The sequence below is a fragment of the Carassius auratus genome, chromosome 48 (assembly GCF_003368295.1).
Source record: "Carassius auratus strain Wakin chromosome 48, ASM336829v1, whole genome shotgun sequence".
Lineage (NCBI taxonomy): Eukaryota > Metazoa > Chordata > Actinopteri > Cypriniformes > Cyprinidae > Carassius > Carassius auratus.
Window position 1 is genome coordinate 7,856,910 of NC_039290.1, and position 19,441 is coordinate 7,876,350.

General features: G+C 38.2%; 1 long non-coding RNA gene across 1 annotated transcript in view; it reads right to left on the bottom strand.

Moving 5' to 3' along the window:
• Nucleotides 1-731: 731 nt before the first annotated feature.
• The window catches only part of LOC113065719 (uncharacterized), a 44,275-nt gene continuing 25,565 nt past the window's right edge, over nt 732-19,441 (bottom strand). The window contains exon 3 of the long non-coding RNA XR_003279070.1: nt 732-825. This is a non-coding gene — a long non-coding RNA (uncharacterized LOC113065719). The remainder of the gene's footprint in view (nt 826-19,441) is intronic.

Genomic DNA, 19,441 nt, shown 5'->3' on the forward strand with positions numbered 1-19,441 from the left:
CACGGATGGGAGGAGGAGTTGAGGGGACTAGAGGAGATCTCTCTGCCCAGGTGCTATTCTAAATCACAGAAAGAGAACCCATTCTGTAGAGATAAATGTTACAGGTTAAAATGTTACCGCTCCGTTAACGCGCGCACATCATGTCTCATTCAAAAAGATACTGCCGTAGCATGACGCAATCAGTCACGAGAAACACATGTATTGAATCAGCTCAAAGGGGAAATATGAGTAATCAGTCATAACTAGTTATGATTAATTATAAATATTTAGATCCCTTGTAAGCATTTACTTTACCCTGTCAGTATCAAAGGTCTGTCAATTCTAAAAATGTTCCAGTTTAGGGAAAATAACTTTCTTACTGTACAAAACTCCTCGGATCATGTAGCTAAAATCTGCATGATTAGGGACTTCAGTTATGAGCAAACAATGAACAACCTCAAGTGTGATACAAGACTTTATTAACTACAAACACTTAAACTAGTCTAACATACACATACACGCATACAGTTGGTATAGGAAAAAGCGCTAAAGCTTTAGTAAAGAGAAGAGAAATAAAGACACAAAGCTATTGTACAATTTGATATTCAGCAGATTTACAGCCTGAAGGAAACACCAGTTTTTTAGTTCAAACACACCTTTGTAAAAGGTACATACGATACTTAATGTATCAATTAATAAAACTAAGTTTGATACTTGCACGTCTCACCTGTTTGAAAAAGTCCTGATGCATTCTGGGTCTCCAGTTGGTCTCTGCTGAAGTAAGTTGATGAGAAAGACCAATTCAAGTCAGAGGATCTTGACAAATGGAAAGTCAAGGACGAAGGCCTGGCTCAAGGAAGGTATAAACATATAACATACACTCTTCATTTAGATCATGAAAATACAAACTCATAGATAAAAAACATCATATAGATGAGGTTGTATTAACTAGTGATCCATTATAGGCATGAATAATACACATACAATACACAAAAGACAATATAAAAGAACAGTAACAGCACACACAATGCCCTAAAGTATATGTGAATTTATTCAAAGAAAGAGTTTTTGAGGTGATAGTTCCATTTTGTGGGAAGGGTCCATAGACCCTTTTGTTAGATGAGAAGGCATTAAATATTATTTGTTAAATATAACAAATAGTTCTGTGTCTGATTGGTTCAAATGCTACACACAACAGCCAATGGCATTTTACAACAGCATGACGCAAATCGGTCACAAGACACACGAGAGCCAATGGCTTAGGTAAGGCTTCTTCCTAGCTGCATTATTTGAATTCGCGCAAAAAGACAGCACACACAAAGAGATTCACAGTGGACTGAGATGCATCTATTCCTCTCACAAATAAATAGTTTTGCCTCGAAAGACTTGGAATATTATTATTTTTTTAATAAATCATGACGGTAGTTCTATCTGTCTGTTATATATTGTGGCTTATTGACAAATGGTAGGGTTTAGGGGCAGGGGTTGAGTTACCTGCTCACAAATGTGTAAATAGTGAAAAGTGAAAGTCGTGACATTTGCCAAGTATGGTAATCCATACTCGGAATTGGTGCTCTGCATTTAACCTATCCAAGTGCACACACACAGCAGTGAGAAGTGAACACACCATAAACACACACCCAGAGCAGTGGGCAGCTATATATCCAGCACCTGGGGAGCAACCGGGGGTTCAGTGCCTTGCTCAAGGGCACTTCAGCCATGGGTATTGAGGGTGGAAGTGAGCGCTGTTCATTAACTCCCACCTACAACTCCTGCCAGCACCGAGACTCGAACCGGTGACCTTTGGGTAACTAGTCCAAGTCTCTAACCATTAGGCCACAGCTGGTCCCAATATATAAAAAAGGTTGTGACTGTTTACATTGAAAAATTACACCCCAACATATAAGCAATAATGTAAATATTATTGCCCAGTATATTTATCATGACGATAAGCCTTTTGCGTCAGCATATTGACGATAAGGACATATAAAGTTTCTTATTTAAAGCAAAGGGGTACCCTGTGTGTCAAAAAGTTACACCAAAGTGTCCTGACCAAGCATCAATATGTGACGAGTTGGAGTGAGACCGTGTTGCCACACCACGTCTAGAGTTGTGTACCGGCCTCAATGGAGCACAGCTATCCCATTCCCATATGCTCCAATTACGCTCTGTTCTGACTCCACCACTGTGCTCATGTGGTTGACATCCAGCTCATGCCATTGGAGCCAGGGACAGGCATTCCTTAAACTACCCTAAGATAGCTGGCCTGAGTTAGCCAGCTATCTTAGTTCTTAACTGAAGAGCCAAGCGGTGAATTAAGACAGTCTTCCTTCTCTGGATTAGTGAACACCACTACACCCTTAGATAAACTGCAGCACTAAGACACATTGGCATATTCACATTCAGACTATCTGAAGGCCTGGTCAAGAGCTTCATATCCAAACTTCAATCTTTACAACATGATCATGTTCAAAAGAAAAGGAATAAAATAATGCATCAATTCGAACATAGCAGAAAACATAATTGCTCAGTATGAGGCTGTACAAGGCTTCATCATTTGTGTCTATAACCTACAAAATAATTTTAACTAGTATTGTCAAGATAGACACTGGGCACCTAATATGGTAAGATGGTAGACCTATTTCGTTTTTCATTTCTAAAAAAATGTGGTCTCAAAAGAAGTCAGTGTTCATGGCATATTTGACAGCTGGGTCGTCCATGTGGGATAAGAAGTCAACTGGATTTCTGGTAGCACATTATCCTTTTAAATTGTGGAACAATCTTTTTAATGATATTGTATTAATGCATCGTAGCAGTTAGGATTTACAAACATACATTATATACATGAAAATAAAAAAGTGCCTTTAAACAAAAAGTGTGATATCTAAACAGCTCTGCGAACATTATTTTTACTGAGGTTCTTGGCATACTAACCATAGAATATTGTAAATTTGCATGATAATAGAAAAAAGGTGATCTAGCTGTGACGTTGTCATCTACACAACAACCACTTTTTTTTCCCCATATGTTAGCCGCCAAGTTTTATTTCACCATTCTTTTAATCAAATCTAACATCGGTCCATAAAATACTATTCTGATTTGCACCATTTGTCCTTCATATAAATAATAAATCACACAGGCTATGCAAAATCAGGATGACTTCACCTCTCCAGGATATTTATGAGGTACAACACTGAATATATGGATATGAACCTAGAAAATACAATCACAGCAAAAACTGTGAAAATAATGCTAATGCAAAATTATTTATTTAATGTAAAATTATTTATGTGCTTCAAATAGTAGCATAATGTACAGTACAGACCAAAAGTTTGGACACACCTTCTCATTCAAAGAGTTTTCTTTATTTTCATGACTATGAAAATTGTAGAGTCACACTGAAGGCATCAAGGGCTGTTTGACCAAGAAGTAGAGTGATGGGGTGCTGCGCCAGATGACCTGGCCTCCACAGTCACCGGACCTGAACCCACTCGAGATGGTTTAGGGGTGAGCTGGACCGCAGACAAAAGGCAAAAGGGCCAACAAGTGCTAAGCATCTCTCGGGGAACTCCCTTCAGTGTGAATCTACAATTTTCATAGTCAAGAAAATAAAGAAAAATCTTTGAATGAGAAGGTGTGTCCAAACTTTTGGTCTGTACTGTATTTTAGTGATCCAAAAAATAAGCTATATACAAAGCGTTAGAACCATTTAAGTTTAATTTTACTAAATATTTGAGATGGAGTACAAAAAAAAATTAAAGAAATAAAATCATAAAAAATGTATAAAAGGCAAAAATTTGTTTCTTCGTTTCTATGCACTCATCAGATTTTGAGACTTAGGTAAATTTTGCAGATTTCATGGCATCAAATCTTATATGAAAATGAAATCGGAATTTTTAACCTGGTTCATCCATTGTTCAGATTTCTGTTCTGGAATTGTATGCAAACTAGAGAATATTTAATAAGATAATGTATAATTTGCATATTTACATAATGTTTCAGAAAACTTGTAAAACAAAATACAATTGTCTTAATGTACAGTGATTAATCAACTGGAGAAGTATGGTTACAAGTTAAACTTTTTACCCATTTCACCTGTGCCGTCTTGCCTTAAAGACATGCATCAGTTTTTCACAAATGAACAGCTATTAGCCAAGCTAAGCATTTTATATGACAATACTGAATTTCATCTGACTACAGCATTCACCCACAGACTATGGCAACATCAGTCTGTGGTGTTAATTAGTCCACGCTTATAGTCCTTCCCAGAAACCTCTAGTTTACATGAATCACAACGTGCATGTTTCACCCACTCCTTTATAGTCTTCTGTCATGTCTATACCAATCATCAATTGTTATTCCATTTGTCAATACACACAATAAACAAATCAAAAATCCTAGTGACAAAAGACTTCATCATCATGCAAAACGGTACACCGCATGCTTTTTGGAAAATTCAGTTTGGTTTGTGCCTTAAGTGGTTAAGGGGAGGCCTTAAACCCAAGTCACAGTGCTGAAATCCTCAAGCTTGTCTCCAGTCATGACCCAATGGATGAAAAATGTCTCTTGGACCAGGTCCAGAGGCAACCTGGTGTGATCTCTCTCCCCTCAGTTATGGCTGGGTATTGTTCCTCTATCTATTTTGACACCTGTATGTGAGCACTGATTCAGTTTCCATTACAGCATTGGCCTTTTGTTAATTAGTCTCCATCTGGTTCCAGTTAAAGAAACTGATGTCACTGCTCCCCCTTCCTACAGTACACCAGTCACTCCAGAGAAACATGGAAAACATTAGAGTCGCCTCTAATTAAATAACCAGAGAGCGTTTGTCACTATCTGTGTCTCTTTGCTAAGCTTTGACTCCCACTTATAGACTAAGACATTTGGATTTGGACAGCGTCTGTCACAAAGCCACATGCAATGGCTTCCATTTATTGTATTGCCACTCCCAAACAAAACCAAGGAGAACAGACCCAAAGGGGCTGTGTATGAATATGCATGAAAATTCTTCTATTATGAATCAATGAAATAGTCCGTTAATTTTCCTATCTAAAACTGTAAAATAGCATTCGAGCTGCTCAGCAAAGCCCACATCTTAACTCACACAGAGACCACAATTTTTAAGCAATGAAATACAGTTATACACAATTGAGCCTATAGTATTACAGACCCAGTTTTATACATTACTAATTAGTATTAATCAGAATATGTAACGTGTTTTTTTTTCTTTTTTATGGTTTGCAACACACCGATTTGCCATAGAAGAGGTATTCTGAAGAGTATCTTCAAATCTAACCACGCAAAAGCATTACATAATCCAGATCAGTTACTTTTCCACCATACATAGTTGTCTGTTGGTCCATGCGGTACAGTCCACTTGTATTAATGGCTTTTCCTGATGGCTTGCTGTTCTCAGGTATAATGACATCTGGGTGTTTACTGTGCTGACTGGCTGAGACTGTCTGCAGGCTGAATGAGTACCCGAGGGGTGGCTGGAGAGGCAGTTTATGAGGATGGATGGCAAACAGACAGCAGCGAGGGCCGCTTTGGATTGAGCCAGTTCGAAGCCAGAGGAAAGTGCAAGCCAAGCAGGAAACAAACACACACTCCCTATTCACTGCATTGTAAATGTTCTCTTCATTTCAGCCAAATCTGAGCTGTTCCTCAAGAACTGGATGTATATACTGTGTCTACTGATATAATTTATATGACCAACTTACTAATCCATTATTCAGGTATGTTCATTAATATCACCACTGCAGCAATCTGATGTTTTTGTTCTCCTTTTTCCAAAGACAGTTCTAAAATATGAGAGCAGTCAAAGTCCCACATGACTCAAAAACTGGATCCAATCCAGTTTCACGTCATACTTCCTCTCCCATCCTTGTGATGTTAATCATTGTCCCACAGTTACCAGTGTTCTTTTATCACAAAACACTTTTATAGGAAGACATAATGTTTGGCTGTAAACATGTCTCAAAAAACATGATGCTACATTTGTATGAGCCTGAAACCCATATGAAAATAATTACATCATCCACCATTCTTAAGTTTTCATATCTTCAGAGAGAATGAAAGATCGACAGAGAGAGACAGACACACAAAGAGAGACAAAAAGACGGGTTTGTGACGTGAGCCGAGATCTTGCTGTGGTATATTCTCCTTGGCACTAAAAGTCATAAAAGGCCTTCAGGTTTTACAATGTCATGTCCAAATGCAGCATTCCCCACAGCTTCTCTTTCTCTCCTCTCTTTCTCCCTCCTTCTCTCTGAGCTACCTTCAACTCCTCCCTGCTATCTTTCTTTATCAGACGAAAACGACAAGCATATTTTCACTGCTGAAAAGCACAATGAATACGGTTAAAAAGTCCGGACTAGAAGGAATTTAGTGGTCATGTGTTTGTGTATCATTGTTTTGTTTTTTTTGACTGTGGTCGAAATGTTCTAGCGCATGTGGTACAGAGCGGACGATCTCAAAAACCACTTTTGCTACTGATGCCTTTCCAAGAATGCATCAGAAGTGCCGTTTTAGGCTTAGGGTGCCAGTGCAAGTGCATTTCAGAGATTTTGCTCTTTTGAACTCTCTTTTGAAGACTTATTTTCAGAGACTTCAAAAAACAGGAAAAAAATACAAATAAATCATTGATATCTTTAAATGGACTCCTCAAACACTGTGAAAGTCATTCCATTCTTAAAAGCGGACATTCTGATTTATTGAATGCCTTTCAAAACAAAAGACTCAGAGGTGACCAATAAATCCATCCGTACATTGCTTCCTCAAGCTATATGTCCTCTCGAGGTGTAAAACACTCTGTGGCAAGCCCTACGAGAACCAGAGCCGTGAACATATAGCGTCCACCAATTATCCCGTCTCTCTGCTAATTATGGCTTGCTGTGTTTGTGCGTGAGTGTGTCTCTCTCTTAAGGAGAGACGGGGGCTAATAACACCAATTTTTTGTAAAGACAGAATGCCTCTGGCCATCACTTTCATCACACATGCCACACAGGCAGTCCCACCCACAGCACTCAGACCTGTCATTGACGGCCATCCCCTCTCCCACTCTTAGACTCTCGGCAGCTGTGGCCTAGCGTGACAGAAAAGTGCAACAAAGGACTTTGCTACCGCTTCTGGGGGCAAATGTCAAATATCCCTCCATATTTACCAGAATGGAATAGTGGATAGGTATTTTCTGTGCAGGGTGTGGATGTCATGTCAGAGAGAGAGGTAGAGAGAGAGAAAAATATTGGTTTCCTTTTCTGGATGCCATCCAGTTCTGTGCACAGTACCAGGCAGCTGTCAGTAGGATTGATGGGCCCAGCTGGTAGAGATGTGCTGGGTGTCAGCAGGGGCCAGAGAGCACTCGCTGCATGAGTTAGGTGTGATCTGAAGAGGACGTGATTTAGAGTGCTAAGACTGGGTAGGTGAGATGACTGTGCACGCAGATACTTTGCTAGGGATAGATGGGGGGGGGGGGTATGCAACAATGTGCAGAGGTCAGGTTGTAAGCTTGTGCATAAACACGATGAAAGCAAGACATTGCTGGAGGTGCAAAAGCTCAGTGCAGATGTCCTAATACATGGTAAATCATTGAGGGTGCTCAAATGCTTTTTGCACTGAATGTGTCTGCCAGCCCAGGGGCTAGTGAATAACTAAAACATTAACAGGAATCCTCAGGGCCATCGCATGCTCTCCCCATCCCCCTCTGCACTGGGCCTGTGCAAACACACACACGCATGCACAATGAGGCAAAATGGTGCCCATTCACATGCACACTTCAAGACATCACGGCCTCTCTCCGGCTGGGGAATGCGTATTTGTGCGCTGCTTCGCTCGTATACACAAAGTGTCTATTTAGGTGTGTGTCTTCATTCCAAGAGTTGTAAAGATGCCGTTGGCATCTTGGCCTAGAACACTGAATCGAGTTACAGGTGTTCCTTTTAACACAGTTGCCCTGAAAAAAAAAAAGCATTTTATGACCAAGCTTGTGTGGAGGCCTGGGGAACCAGAAGTGACACAGACCCACAAAACGAGTTAAAACCACGTACCCATGATCACAGACACCAAACACACACACAGATAGTGAGATTACTTCAGAGGAAAGTAAAAAATCTCTCGTATAATTCACAACATATCATTCTCTTGAAGTGTTGGTCAGAAAGTTATATGTATAAATGGTGTGTGTAAATCTTCATGTTTATCAGATAAACATTCTCCATTTCTTCATACTGCATAACTAGTCTTTCACTAGCTAAAATTATCCGTTCGCTCTCCTTAGCCTTCTTTTTACATGGTTAAGAATGAAAATAAAGCCACAATGAATCTTTTTATATAATATTTTGATTTTAAAGGGCCTTGTGATCAGTTAACTGAACAGTTCCTATGCACAGTTACATTATTGCCTCTAATAATTATCAGTGATAAACTGCCTAAACATTAAAAAGAAATACATATCCATTAACATTTTTATGTCTGGAAAAATTATAGCATGACATTTGAGAGTCATTGAGCTGCAGCTTACGGGCTTATTTTGGAAAGTCAAAGACATCTCAAATGCTTTGGCAGTTTGTTATTTGGCTGCGAACTGGGATGGTCACAGTAAGATAGCCCCAACAAAGACCTTTTTATGTAACACAAACTCTTAAATGATAAATGGTGGGAGTAATACCTTGTTAAAGGTTTATAAGCTGACATGAACCATGAATATATGTATTTACAGTCTAAGATTTGAGATAATTCGTAACATGGCCCATTTCATTCACAAATATCGGTGTCCAGCTGGTAATCTAAAAACTTTAAGACTCATAAACAGAAGAAATAAATATTTTATTATCATACTATGACCACTAATATTTTTACCACCACCACTTCTACTACTGCTTTTATCACAACAACAGCTGCTACTATTACTACTAATAATATAAAAAATAATAAATACAATTTAACAACTGTAAAATATACTTCTCAAAATACATTCCAGTAGATATACACATTGGACGAACTGCATTCTGCAGAATGTGTGTTTGTGAATATTTCACCGCCCTCTGGCGGAATCATAAAGTACTGCAGCAAGCTGCCCTTCCTCCAAACCTCTCCACAAGTGGTGGCTCATAAACCCTGGTTCTTGAAGACCCACGACAGTACACATTTTGTATTTCTTTCTAGTCAAACACATTTGAATTGACTCATAAGCTTGCTAGTGGAGACTCAAACACGGGATAGGTGTGTCTGAGAAAGAAGGCATTCAAAAATTGTAGTATTGTGATGTGTCCCATTGCTCTAAAGCAGCAACGTTGACACGCAAGTGTTAAGACATTTGACAGTCTTTTGGCATTAATCTACTCAACAGTTATAATTAAATCTTAGTCTGCAAACAGAAATATTCAGCCTTTCACATTCCGGCATTTCATTTTCCTGAATGCAAGATTTTTTCTTACGTATATATATATATATATATATATATATATATATATATATATATATATATATATATACACACACATACACACACACACAAACACATTTTAAAGGATTGTGATGACCTTTTTGCATGTAATAAAGCTAATATATTTTGATGGATTTTAGATGGAATAATTTGTGTTTTTAGTTTGTTGAATTAATCTAAAATGGCAGAGGATGAAGCAACACTTTTGCAAAATATGTAGTTTTGTTAAAATAAACTTCATTTCTTAAAACAATACAATTAATGCAAAGATAAAGTAAAACTATATTTGACCCTGGACCATATTTGGTCAAGATACAATTATTGGAATATCTGGAATCCAATGGTGCAAAAAAAAAATCAAAATATTGAGAAAATCGACTTTAAAGTTATCCAAATGAAGTAACAATGCGTATTACTAATCAAAAATTAAGTATTGATATATTTACGGTAGGAAATTCACAAAACATCTGGAACATGATCTTTAATTAATATGCTAACGATTTTTGGCATATGTATATATATATATGAATAAACGCCAGGACGCCAAAACGCAATTACAAATAATCTGAATATCGAGTTTATGTATATATATATATATTATTTTTTTTTATTATAATTTTGACCCATACAAAGTTTTTTTGGCTATTGCTACATATATCCCAGTGACTTAAGACAAACAAGCATATTATATATATATATATATATATATATATATATATATATATATATATATATATATATATATATATATATATATATATATATATATATAAATATATATATATAAAACTTAGTAAGGAGCCTTTAGTAAGATTTACAGGAAATCCTGTTTGACATGACATTAATTGCTGTATTTTGGTCTAACAGAGCCAACAGAATCAATAGCACCAGCACACAAAATATTTTAGTTTCTTTACTTTTAGTGAGAATGTGTTCAGGTTGAATACAGCAAAACTGATGTTCATAATTCTGAATATTCAGGCCACTGATTTCAGCCTGCAGTCCTCTGGTGAGACTATAGGTGGCAGCACAACACCTGAGACATCTAGTGGTACTTTCATCATGAATGAGGAGCCTCAACTGAAATAGGACGCTTAAGAATATGCCTACTTCCCTGCTACACACTATTCAAAATGCAGTATGTAAAATGAGCAAGAAGTATGAATAGTAATACTCTCATGATAAACAAGACAAGCAAACTACAAAAGAGCGAGGATGCACTGCTGAGATCCTCACCAGTAATTAGTATTTTGGATACGGACACAAATGATGCCTTGTATTAATGTGATTCACTCAAAATCTGTTATTGACTGATTTTGGATTCATACTTTAACTATCTGTAGAGTTTTTCTTTTATGTTTTTGAGGCCTAAATGGAGCATTTGAATGTGTGTCTCTCTCTGTCTGTAATCTGTGCGTCTTTTCTGAGGGGGCATCACTCATCTTGTAAGCACTCTGGAGCCATTTCAAATTAATTAACAAAATTACCTTAAATTAAAAAATGGCGCCACAGATCTGAAAATTCAGGCATCCATCAAGTCAATGAGCATCACTTGGGCTTACAGGTTTGCAGTGAGAAAAACAATGAGAATCAGGAAACGCTGGCAGGACCATGTGCTTTTTACTCCGCATCTATAAACCTATCTACGCTCTTAAAATACAGTGGCAATAAATGAACATGTAAAACTGAGCCCCATCACAAATGCCGTCTTGTGACAGAATGCATAATAAATTGAACATAAAAGGAAATCTTCTTACTTCCATACAAACACACCCTCCATCCTACAGAAAAAAAAATCTCACTCATGTCAGTCTATATCCACCAATCCGTTTGGAAATGGTAAAAGAGGCAACAAAACAGCAAAATGATGAAACAAGCAAAGAAACTAAATCACAGTGGAGCTGAAAATAACAGATAGATGGGGAAAATGAAAAAGGGATCAGATGTAGGAAGATATGAAGGAAAAGGGAGGAAGAGTGCAAATGAGGTGAGAAAGGAGGAAAGAGATGCGATGAAGTGGGAGATGAGAGTGTGTGTGTGTGTGTGTGTAGGGGGCCGAAAGACTGTAGAGGAGATTTATGCTAGTTGTATAATTTCTTTCCCCCATCTCCAACTCCACCTCAGGCACCAGCCCACCCTCCCTGGATCTCCTGCATCACACACACACACACACACACTTCTCTCTTACTCACCCGCATAGGAGCCCGTGATTAAGATTCTGGTGGGATACAACTGCAGCACTTTGCAAATGGAAGACTAGACATAATTTCCCTAAAATGCTGTTTTTTATCACCGATTTCCCCTCCACCAGCCTCCCACCGCACGATTGATAGCTGATGGCACCTCTGACAACTTAACATTTTTATGACCAGATTTATGGGCTATCTGCTCCTGCCTTTTTATAGCTAAAACTCTGTAAAAATGCTTATTTCTGTAATAAGGGAAGGGAGGGTGAGTGTGTCTGTGTGTGTATATATATATATATATATATATATATATATATATATATATACACACACACACATACACATGCATAAAGCTGAAAGAAAGCACCGTGATAACGTATATTTGTCTGTGACGAGCAGTGGCACCGCATTGCAGGGTGAGGGGCATGAATCGTTGTGCTCCTGGTTCCCTCGGGCTCTGAGCTCCACTAAACCTGAACTAGAGGCTTCTGTGAGGTGGCCGGGCTCCAGCGCTCTGACAATGGTGGGGTGTGTTCAGAGCGAAGGGATGCCTTCACAGGGAGGGTCTTTCGATCTGCATGAATTACATGGCGTATTCGCCGAAATATCACTGAAATTAATTGTCCGCCTGGTCAAACTGACTTTGATTTTGCTGAAATAAATCACTTTTATATTTATTGGACCTCTCAGGGAGATTTGCAGTTCAATCAACATAGTTTTATAGTGACATGTAGGGGGCTCAAACATGTACCAAAATACTGCCTTCTGAATATGCAATACTGGCATCCTCGATTCTTCATCAGTGAATCTCCAGTCTTATATTATTTAATCTACAACAGAGTTGTTTTGATTAATACTATTGATATCTTGATTTGCTCATAGGTTCTCGAAACCTTATCATGAGTTTGTCCTTTATTGGGTTATTATGGTTTAAAAAGCAATTTTTTTTTCCAGTTATTGTAAGCCATAACGACGGTGTTTGGTTTTAATTGTGTATTTAAGTATTCTTCACCAGCAGACATCATCAAAAACCACAGATTACCCAAATGTGGCATTCATTTGGCCACTCTTTAAACTGTGACAATGAATTTGATGAAATGTCCGATTTAACCGTAAACACGACAGACATTAAGTGCAGAGTTTATGTGGCTAAATTTTTATGTGCTCAGTGTTTATGTCTCCATGGCAAACTGCTCTTTTTATGTGTCAGTGGAACCAACATTTCCTCCTGAATTGGTGAGGTATTGTTTATGTGTTGGCAGTGCCTTACAGAACACCACTGGAGAATTTCCTTTTCGGCTACAAATCACGCACGTACACAAGGTGTTTTTTTTTTCTTCGTTCCCTGGGAATCAAACCCGTAAGCTACTGTTTGAGCTGCACGAACATTACAAGAATGTTCTCATTAATCTTCATGCTTGCTTCTGTCTCTCCTCTTAGTTCACTTTTTCTTTGCTGCTTCTCTCTTCTCTACTCAACTCCTCCATTTTTTTCTTCTTAACAGTGACTGTTTGAGTGGACCTCAGTGTAGAATGATGTTTCCTTACCTTATCATAACCACAAATCATATGCAGGATTTACAGAGGAATGAGATCTAGTCACACTCCTTTTCCACCCGACTCTTCAACACAGACATCCAGCGCCCTCTGACCCCCCCCCAAAACAAAACTACCAGTATTTATATTTTTTATGCATATCAATATTTCTTCGTTCATTTATTGCATTTTAATTCCTATCTGTAACTATAAAGATAAATAAATTAATATGAATTTGGAATAAATATTTATGGATCTGAAAAATAAATTTTCCAGCCAAAACAGGAGTATATTCAGTTTTAGCATGATGCTAATTCTTGAAGTGTTATTTTAGCAGATGCTTTCAAAACCCAGGCGGGTTGTCTTTTTTTATTAAAACTGAGTAATTGCAGAATCAACACCCTTCTTTTCATCTGTCTCCACCTAGGCTCTCCCTGAAATTTTCCATCTCTTTTTTCCATTCTGGGTGTCTAGAGTGGCGGTCGGAATTTTCCGAGAAGGAATCTGAAAATGGAAAAAGTGTGTTTCTAAAGTGCTTAAACCCAACAATCTTCCTTACTCAGTAAATTGGAGTGTTAATGTCTTCCAGAGCAAAACGCTCAACACCAACATGCAGTACATGATGGTCCCTGCTTTGCTGATGTCCTAGGCTGCATTGCACCAATGGTATCTACAATCAAATTAGCACACAATGCTTTTGAGAAATATAGCCCTGATTGGTTAACAGCGCACTGAACTACAGTTCATATATATATTTTTGTGTCCTTGATGTACATTTAAACGTGTTTAAAGTCATTTTTGGAGCATCAGTGTAAACAGAATAACACTATGCAGGTGTGCGAAACAAGCTTGTTTGTCTTAATTTAGCCACACAAATTACTGCATAAGCAGCTCTGTGTGTGTTCACTTTGTACATCTAAGTCTCTGTAATCAGGCCCTGCTGATTACCTGGCTCCCATTATAGGAACCCCACTGACCACTGTCTGGTGTTAAACTGAGATCTGGAGTTCACCCAAGGTATTCACAAATGTGTTCGCCCTCCATGCTTGCTCTCGGAACAAATTGCTCTCATTTTCTTTGATAACCGGACAAGTTCTTGTCGGTCTTTCTAATTCTGTGCCATACGGGAGTGCTGTTTGTACTCACAATGATTTTTGTTTGTACAGCAGCCATTATTCATAGTAAGGCATTGTTCTGCTTAGCAGTGAACTTTGCTGGATTGAAATGCTTCTGAACTTCCACTTTGCCAAAGATGCACGATATATAAGTTACAATAGTTGTACGCTGATATTGTAGTCTCTATCACTATTTGTTGAAATTGGATGTTTAATTGATATTGTAATTTTCATTTAGATGGCTTATGCTGTCATATAAATCTTGGCTTAGGTTGATCATTGAAACACTTAATTAAATGAAATGATATCATTAATATTAAATTTTTTTTTAACAAAAATCTTGATTAAAATTGGGTTTTATTGTTGAATGTGAATCTATTTAGAAACTAGAACAGAGATTAAAAACAGAGAGAACAGAGATTAAGCCAAATGTAATATGTAATAAAAACAGAAGAAAAAGACAACTAATGAGAGAGAAACAAGATGAAATCATTCAAACAAACAGAACACTGTGGATTTTTCTAGTAAGCTTATGTGAATTGATTCCATCCAACCACATGCAAGACATTTCTTATTCTCTTTTTTGTCAATGTTAGTTCTTTCACAAGCAATAATTTTTTTTCTTCAGACAAAAATCAAAACACTGTTCTTCCTCCAATACTAATTCAATTAGATTTCTAGGTGAAGTTGGTAAATACAGAATAAAAGGCCAGGAATAACTTCAAGTGAAAAATACATACTATATAAAAATACTATATAAAATATTTTTTTTTCAATATTTTTGTTGTTATTGATATTATTATCAATAAATATTATTTACTAAAATATACTATATACATTATATAATTATAATATATTACCAATAATATAGGGAATGTTATCTCTGTGATAGGTTTATATTATATTGCACTGACCCACAAAACAGAGCTGGTCAACATCTACGATGTAAATGTATTAACACTCAAACGTATCAATACTAACGCTGACTTTTGCCAGTCTAAAATCCCCCTATGCAATTGTGGTGAACTTTCAATTTCAAACCAGATCTCAAAAACCAACATCTGCAGCTTGTAGGAGCTCTGCAATGCCTCTTCAAGACTCTCCATTGGAAATTAATGATTTCCAGTCTATAGTAGCTCATATATAATAATAAATGTCCCTAGGTTTCATATCTGTCTTAAGATATGATGAAAAATTAGTAGCATAAAGCATAAACAGAACTTCAAGCATAAAGCTCAAACTGCTTCCAATTAAAGTATGTTATTTCAAACACAGCCTACATCTTGGATGAAAGAAATAATTTCATTTTCCATTTTGCTAATGTATGCATTAAAGTAAAGCCTCAAAGATTGCCCTTTATCGAGGGCAACTTTAAAGGGTTCTTAAATGGGGGAAAACTTCCTTACTTCCTTGGCTAATCATAAGTCACAGGTTTTCCGAAATTATATAAATCCTTTGGCATTTGTTGCATTTATCTGAAATCCATCAGTAATGAGCATTAACTGTATTAGTATGCCTAACTGTACCATGCCTGCATGTTGCGTGCATGTGTTGTTAGCTTGTGTATATGAATACTTGTTTAGGTCTGGCAGAAATTTTCCAAAGCTTGCTCTTTAGGATGTTCCTCATTAGTATGAATATTAATGTGGCCAGAAAAAGAGGGAAGGCCGAAGGACAGGGAGGAAAAATGTAAATGGAATTTGGAAGAGCTTTTTAAAGGGGCCATTTCATCTGAATCGTTAGTTTTTTGCGGTCCTCTCAAGGCTCGTAACTGGTGTTCTATGAAGAGAGAGAAGCCGCAGAGGGGCTTCGTCTAAAACCTAAAGGTCACAGCACAGAGAAAGGTCTCCGGCTCAGCCAAAAATATAAAAAAGTGGAGGTGGAGAAAGAGAGAGAGAAAGAAAGAAAAGAGAGAGAGAGAGAGAGAGAGAGAGAAGGGTGAGGGGCGTGAGTGCATGAGTAAAATTATACAAGGTGGTAAATGGCAACTGATGAATCCGAATATATTAAAAAACAAGTTTAAGGAGAAAACACAAATCAAGCCAAATGTAATGACATGAAATATAAGAAAAAAAGACAACAAGAGAGAAAGAAACATGATGAAATCATTAAAAGCAAACAGAACACTGTATTTTTCTAATGAGCTTATGTGAATCAACTCCTTCCAACCAAATGAAAATTATTTTCTTATTCTCTTTCTGTCCATGTTCGTTCTTTCACATGCAATTATTTTTCAGGACAGCCCTTCGGACAAAATCAAAACGCTTTTAGGAAATATGCCAACATGCCCAGAAATCTGCACCAGAGCCATCCCTTAAAAGTGCATTGGCACACTGCCTTTAATGCAGGTACCTGGCAGTCATGCTTTTCCAGCTTGGTTAAAACCCAGAGTCTTTGTCAGACGGGAAATTAATTTCACTGTGTTCCTTCCCGCGTATAAATCTTTTCCACTCCTCAATTATACGGCAAGAACAAAATCCATCATTACGGTTTCAAAGAAAAAACTCTTAATGGCGTCACTTTTGACTCAATATTAGAGCCATTTCCTTTGCTCAAAGGTTGCAACGTAGGTGTTGCGCAAAGCTGTTCAAGCACTGGTTGTTTGTTGCAGTATAATCTCTATCATCTCTCCAACCACCTTGGCAGCTAGTCCTTTACACACCTCTGTACTCAATCACTTGTTTATCTGTGGGTTCACTTAAACAGCCCAGTGAGTGCACCACACAACAGCACAAACCCAGAAGAGCAGTGTGAGCCAGACGACAGACCTTGATCTAAAGCCTGCACTCTGCACTGATAACACACCGGTTTTCCCTTTATTGTCCCCAGCACAGAAAGATGTACCAGGCCCCCTAGTAAAAGGAATGCCCCTGCTCGCTTGTAAAAGTAGGATCCCTGGAAGACAGAAAGAGAGAGAGCGAGTGGGGGATGGGCAGGAACAGCAATGTAAGGAAGGGAAGGAGGAAAATCACACATGCAGGAATTAACTCCCTCTATCCATTGCCTGGATCAATCCCCTCTGCAATTCCCAATCTGCCCGCATCTCTCTTAAACTCATACCCAATTCCAATCATGGCCACAGTAAAGCTCTCTTGTAAAATACCACAATGCGACCTCAGACTTCAGTAAATTAGATGCCGCTTGGACCCCTTTGCTTTGAAATACAGCGCAGGTCTGCCTGGAGTAGCATTAAAACTGAGGTCAGCCCAGCCACTGCACACGAGAGATATTCCCCCTGCCATAACGGTGTGTTTGCACGGAGGTATGTTTGCAAACCTCATTTAAAGGAGCCGAATGAGAGGCTGAAGCCTGCCAGTTTGGCATCAGCTTTCGGGATGTTTGTCAGCGGCTCTGTGCGCACGAATCCCTGGCAAATGTTGTACCCAGTATGCGTCAATGCACTGCTCAGACCAGGCATGACCACAGATCAGATGGATGATCAAACTCTAATCATTCCCTCACGGCCCATCCCGGGTAAAGCTGTCATTAATTTTGCGGAATTACATCAAAATTGGATACATTCTTTATGCGGCCCACAGTCTACAGACAGTTATACGACGGGGACTGCTGTGCTAAGCAGATGGGGCAGCTTGGCCATGCATACTAAATACCACTGCCCCCCTTCATGTTTCTCCCTTTTTCTTTGGCACACCAGCTCCCTATCTCCGTTCCTTTATCTCTGTCACTTACGTACATGCATCTCTGTACATCTGTCACTTACGTACGTGCATTTTACTTTACGTCTTCTTCCTGCCCTTCCACAAATTCACTTTAGCTAACATTTTCAGTTTCACTCTCTTTCCATCAGGAAGGACTATATTTTCAGGGTGTGTTGGTGTGTTTTATTGAGGTTTACACTCTCCCTACTATTTCTTGCTAAAGATGCCACCATGAAATAATCAAAATGTCCATATTCATTGGCTTGCCAGCTGATGGTAACTAACAAAACATGTTAGATCCATCTACATTTATACAGATTACAAAGGTCTGATTTACCAAGAAAACTCAGTAGTCGTCATTCTATACATTTTGCATCTATAAAACAAGCAAGAGGAATCCCAGACCAGGCTAGTAATGAGATGATAAAATGACTGGCCAACATAAGTCTGGCCTGCACCAGATCTTCTCATTGATCCCTTCAAAAACACTTGACATGGAGCGCCTGGGAGGAGGAGCGAGGTTAGGAGTGTCATGGGCCTGAGGGAGACTCGTCATCAACCAAGGTCAGTAACACACTGTCTGTGTGCCATCAATCACACGCCTCTCCCCTTCCCCCTTCCCCCTTCCTGCCTGCCTCTCACGCAGCCTTCGACGCATTTCAGCCAAGCTCACTCTGTTAAAACAATCTCAGCACCTTTATAGGTCTGCCTCATTTACTGCCTGCATGCATTACAAGCTCAGGGTGGCCATCTTGTTTGCAGTGGCCGCGGCATGGCTGCCTTCCTTGCAGTGCAAACTTCTTCTGATGCCTTAAAACCACACAGAAAATAAGGTGATTATCAGTGGTTAAATCATTTCAGCATTTTGAAGCGGATTCAGTGGACTCCAAAACTGTGCAGGCAGTGCAATGGACAGCGTCTAAGATCTTAAAATAGTGAAAGATTCACTAAAGCCCTGAATCTTTAACATCAAAAGGTATGCAAGTGTTAAATCGGCACTTGATTTAGAATGTAGATATGACTTTGACGTCTGACCTCCAAATAGCACCATTGTATTGTATTGTATTATATGTGCCAAATTCTTTAAGAAATGTTTTCTCCAATATAATCATTCTTCCATTTAAGCCTGCCACAAATACGAGAGATACACGCTTGGATCAGCTATTACTCCAGCTTTATGAAAAATAAAAAGTGTAATTTTCCTTCTAAATTGTAAAGAAGACACTAAAACACATCTTAAAGATTGTCAGGTATGACAACGCTATTTTACAATTTATGGGCATTTATTTTAAATTATTGTAATGGTTAAAAAAAAAAAAAAAATTACACACACACACCTGCATCTCTTCCCTCTTAGCAGTGCGTTTCCTAAAAGTATACTGCCATCTGGTGTTCAAAACGAGAACATCAGACAAACCAATGTTTTGGAAAATAAATCTCATCAGTTCTAATTTAACACTTCTAAACATCCTTTTCCATTAACCATCTATTAAATATATTCTAAATGCTTTTATTTCTTTTTGAG